Source organism: Sarcophilus harrisii, chromosome 1 (genome assembly GCF_902635505.1).
Source record: "Sarcophilus harrisii chromosome 1, mSarHar1.11, whole genome shotgun sequence".
Taxonomy (NCBI): domain Eukaryota; kingdom Metazoa; phylum Chordata; class Mammalia; order Dasyuromorphia; family Dasyuridae; genus Sarcophilus; species Sarcophilus harrisii.
In genome coordinates, this window is record NC_045426.1 from 195,187,174 (window position 1) to 195,192,598 (window position 5,425).

General features: G+C 33.3%; 1 pseudogene; it reads left to right on the forward strand.

Moving 5' to 3' along the window:
- The first annotated feature begins 4,699 nt into the window (after positions 1-4,699).
- Positions 4,700-4,800, forward strand: LOC111719530 (annotated as a pseudogene).
- The last annotated feature ends 625 nt before the right edge of the window (positions 4,801-5,425 follow it).

The following is a 5,425-nucleotide window of genomic DNA, read 5'->3' on the forward strand; positions in this document are numbered from 1 at the left end:
TGAAAAGCTGATTAGTAATCTAAAACTTTAGCAAGGTAATAACTATCTTCATTATTGAAGACAGAAGTAACCTGCCATTTAAAAAAAAATCTTTGCAGTTCTGTTTATTATGTCAACCTATTTAAATGCTTGAAGGTCCCTAAGGACATTTATGGAGTTTCTTATGTAGTTGATAATCAATCTTTAAATTTATAACTGTACTATAAAATGCCCTTCACTGATGATGATTAATTCCTGCTTGTCAAATATGACCACTTTACAATGCCATGATGTAAAGTCTTCTATAACTAAATCCCATCTGTCTTACATTAAGAAAGTGAGCTCTTTTCTAAAATTCCAGTCCATCTAATGGAGCTTCAGAAAATTTTCATGTAATTCAAATACCTCTAAAAGTTTATAAAGTGATTTATGTTAATTTTATAGACTTAATTTTTATGATTAGAAATGTTTTAAAAAATTATATAGAGAATCTGTTTAGATTACAGCATTGCTTTCCTTGCAATCTTCCAAACTCAGATCTTTTTAATTGAATGACCAGATAATTCTTCTTGCTTCTGCTTGCCTTGATTTCCTCGTCTAAAAATGGAAATAAATAGAACCTACTTCTCAAGATTGTGGTAAAGATGCAAGAGACGTTTGTAAAGTACATTGTAAAACTTTAGGAACTAAATGAATACTTTTCTGTCATTTTTTGGTCATGATTTTCTTAACATCTATCCCATAGTGGTTTACCATTTCCTTCTCCACTTCATTTTGCAAATGAGAAAACTAAAGCAGTGTTAAGTGACTTGCACAGAATCACACAGCTAGTGAGTAAAGTTAATTTACTTAAGGATTTGAACTGAGGAAGATGAGTCTTCCTGACTTCAGGTCCATTACTCGATCCACTTTGCTACCTTATGTATACCAAATAAATAGTAACTCTTAGCTATTATTATCCATGCAGCATAGCACCTGTCATACAATTTAATAATCTGGAGCACTGAGTCTTTATTGGAGATACTGAGAATTGATAATAACACAAGGACTGGACTTGTGATTTCACTGATATTGTTAGCTGGGGGCTTAACGAGTAGGACCCAGGGCCTGACCTCAGAAAAAACTGACTTCCAATTTAACTTTGGTGACTCATTGGCTATGGAATTCTGAGCAAGTCACTTTAACTTCTTTTTGTATCAGTTTCTACAGTTGTAAAATGGGAATAATAACAGAACCTACTTCACAGGGCTATTGTGAACATGAAAGGAAATATTGTAAAATCCTTAGCCTGGCACATAGTAAATTATTTGTAAATGCTTTTTTAAAAATTATTTACCTCTTCCTAATGCAGTCGTCATTTTTTCTGCACATTACAACCTGAGAAAGTTGCCTGAGATTTTGAGTAGTCAAATGATTTGCATTGGGTCATACAATCATTGAATCAGGGGTATGATTCAAACTCATGTCCTTTACCAATGATTCTCAGATCATTGTTGCCTTAAATTTTTATTGTTTTAGATTTTTTATGTGGAACAATTTTGCTTTATGGGAAAATCTATAATTTTACTATTTTGAATATAGGAATTTGGCACATTTTAATACGTATTATAGAGCCCAAAGTGACCCAGGAAAACTAGAGGGAAATGAATGGTTCAAAAACTACTGTGATTGCTATCAACCTAGTGAGAAACACTGAAAGTTATGCTGACTCTCTGTCTTGCTTGTAAATCAGTGTTGATGGAGGCTCTTGATGGGGAGGCATTGGTCTGCAGCTTTTGTAGTACTTTCTTTTTATCATATGGCTTCTACTGTAGCAACTGGGGAGATGCTGAGGGACAATGGTCCATCCCCATTGCTGATGTGAACCTCTGCAGATTGTCTTTATTTTATTTCTAAAATTATTAATAAAAGTTAGCTCTATCTTGAATTGCAACTGACTCCTAGACTTAAAAGATTGCTATGGTAATGAAAGATTAAATGAATTGGCCAGTTACATAGCTAAAACGTGTGTGAAGGATATGAAGCCATTTTTTTTTCCTGAATCTGAGATTCCCTCATATTATCTTCCCCTAGTGCTGTCTCTCCAGCTAACAGCAAAATAAAAACAGCCTTTCTTCTCAGAACCTTCTGAGGCAATACACTGATGCAAAATCAACTGATTTATTTATCCATTCATCCCTTGTTTCTTTTAGTCATGGTAAATTGACTTTCCACAAAACAGTTAATTTACTTAAAGATTAATAACAATTATTGGTCTTTGTGTAATTGTCACTTTGCGAAGAGGGAGTCCAGCCTTTGGAGACAGGGATACTTGTTTCTCATTGAGGGAGGGTGAACACGAGCAGCTTAAATATATAAATAAATACGTATATATGTGTTTACACACCTATACACATATATGTATAATATACAGAGTACATACATGCATACACACACACACACACACACACATATATATATATATATACACACACACATATATATTAAGTTTTTCTCTAGATCAACAATGTACAATTCTAGCGTAGTATTTTTCTTTAAAGAGAGCAGCATGGCCACTCTGATAGTCTCACTTTCCTATTCCTTTTCTGGCAAAAAATAAAATTCTTTCTTGTATGGTGAAGAAACTCAGACAATGTTCTGAGTTGGATCAATCAATTTGTCAGTTAGGCTAATATTAACCAATCTTAGCTAAAACAAAACAAAACAAAACAAAGTCATCTCAACCAGGTTCTTCCATCTTTTCCTTCTCGGTTTCTCCCATGTAGACCAAGTCTCCCCTAATTAGCCAGAAAGCAAGGACCAGAGACTTGTTCTCTGGGGAGGGTCTAGGTCAAACTGTCTATCTGTTTACAGGATAAACAGAATCCCACTTAGGAGGGACCCAGTCCAAGCTGATATAGAAGTTCAGATGCCTTGGGGCTGGGAATATCACATAGCTAGATCACATCCTTCAGAAATGGGGTTTGACAATATTAGGAAAATTATGGATCACAAAATAATATTAGTTATTTAATAATATAGAATGATATTAATTTTCTTCACTTGAGACAGAATTTATAAAAGAACTATCTTCATGTCTCCTTGTGAACCACATCTAGACAAACACATGTAAAAACAACATAACCTTTTCTCTGTAACAAAACACACCATACACTTGAAGCGACAAAAGGAAAGAGACAACAAACTCTTTAGAAATTAAATTCTAGGGGCAAACTTCTGGGCAAAGAGAGGAAAGGATAAGTACAAAGGGAAGCAAAACCTTGTCAGTTCTGTTTTCAGTAGTCTGAATAGAATTAATAAACCCAATTTCTGTTCTATTTCCCTTCTGCATGTTTTAATCACATAGCACCTGTCTTTTAGCCCAGTACTCAATGTCTTATGAATGAAATTCTCTTTCTTCTTCATCCCTTTAGGTGTTGTCAATGCTCAGCAAAGCTGTCAATTGTGGCAGCCATAATCCCTTTCTGCTTATGCTCCTCATCTCTTCCACAAAGACCCAAATAGATATTATCAGATGTGTGTCCATCTCATTTGGCCTTATCCATTCCCTCCCTTAGGAATGAGAGACACTGGGTTGTCATTCATAATCTGGACACAATTCATCTCATAGTTATGATAACTTTTAGGGGAATGAGAAAAGAGACAGTGTGCATTGCTTCCAATGTCCTGTTACATTAAAACATACACACATACTCTTATCTTACTGGCTATTTTCCCTCATAAGCATAGACCTGATCTTTAAAGTAAAGAAATGAAGCATTATCACTAAATACAACTGAGGCTATACTAAAATTCAAACAATTATACAACTATGGCTATTACCTGACATTTTAGCTACAGCCACAAGTCTGAAGTTATTGCATCAAGCTACAACAAAAATCTGGAAAGCAGTTTGGTCCACATGAAAAACTATGGCCAACTCATTTACTAAATTTAATAAATTTTTCCAAGTGCCAAGTTTAAAAGAGCTAAGTTGCCAAGAGAAGGTATCAAAGAAGAAAGGTAGAAAACTATATGTCAAAATTTTTTTTAAAATCCCCTAGAGAAGTATGATTAAATCTTTTTAAAATACTCCATTATCATCTTTCAAATGTTGCTTTTCCAACAGTTCCTATAGAAACGTTTTCCTTCTTTCTATATAATGAAATACCACTTTTCTCTGGTTATGATTATAATTAAAATTTAAGCACTAAATTCAATACAACAATGTTTAAAATACTGTCAGGAGCACAATGAAAATGTTCTTTAGGATTGTTAGAATGTTTTCTTGACAGAGAGGTGATCTTATTATGTGTATCTCTTTGAACTAATTTATTTTTATGTTCTTAAATTTTTATATATTTTGCTTTCTATATTATAGTCTCATGCTGTATAGTCATGAATCATGAAACACTATAATTTCTAAAGAATCAAAACTGCTGGTGACCCAAAGGGAAATGGAGAAATGCATTGTGGACATAACTAGACAACAGCATATTACCCCCAATAATAGGCATATAAGAAGTGGCATGAAATATATCATTTAGAAAATATATGAATTGAAAAGGAATTGAAGTGATTATATAAAGAGAACTGAGTTTAATAGATTGGCAATCTGAGGGCCAAAGTGGTAATTATGAATGTTAAAAGGCCTGGAGAGAGTTTTATATGTATAGGAGATGATTCTTCTATAAGGATTTTATGATTTGTGAAAATGCTTATGCAAGAATTGCATAAGTGTGTGCTTTGACGGCACATATCCTAAAATTTGAATGATATACAGGATTAGCATGGCTTCTGTGCAAAGATGAAGTGTAAATTGATGAAGAAATGCCTAAGAAATCAAGGATGGGTTTATTTATCCACAATTAGTGGATATAATCTACTTGAATGAGATCATGGATCTATTAAATTATTGAAGTATATTTTGTGTATTTAACTTATTTGATAACAGATTGCTAAAGAATATTCTTAAAAAATTCATTTCATATATTGTTCTGGCTTTAGGTGTTTTTGTATTTGTTATGATGATATAAAGATATTTTAAAATGTATCATTTTAGCAGAACGCTCTTAGGAAAGCAAACAAACAAACTAGGATAGTCCCACGTGAACAAAGTGACATATACTGTATATAAAGTAATAGTAATGTTTTGAGATAACCAGCAATAAGTGATTTTGATATTCTCACTAGTACAATCATTCACAAGTAACCTGAAGGAATTATAATGAAAAATCCTATCCATACCCAGAGAAGGAACTGATTGTGTCTGAATACAGAATGAAGCAGTCTTTGTTTCTCTCTCTATTTATTTTTAACTTAATTTTTTGTTTTTGGCTAAGACAGTTGGGGTTAAGTGACTTGCCCAGGGTCACACAGCTAGAAAGTATTAAGTGTCTGCACCATTTAGCTGCCCCTAATTTAATTTTTCTTGAGGATTTTTAATTTTCATTAGGGTGGGAGATCT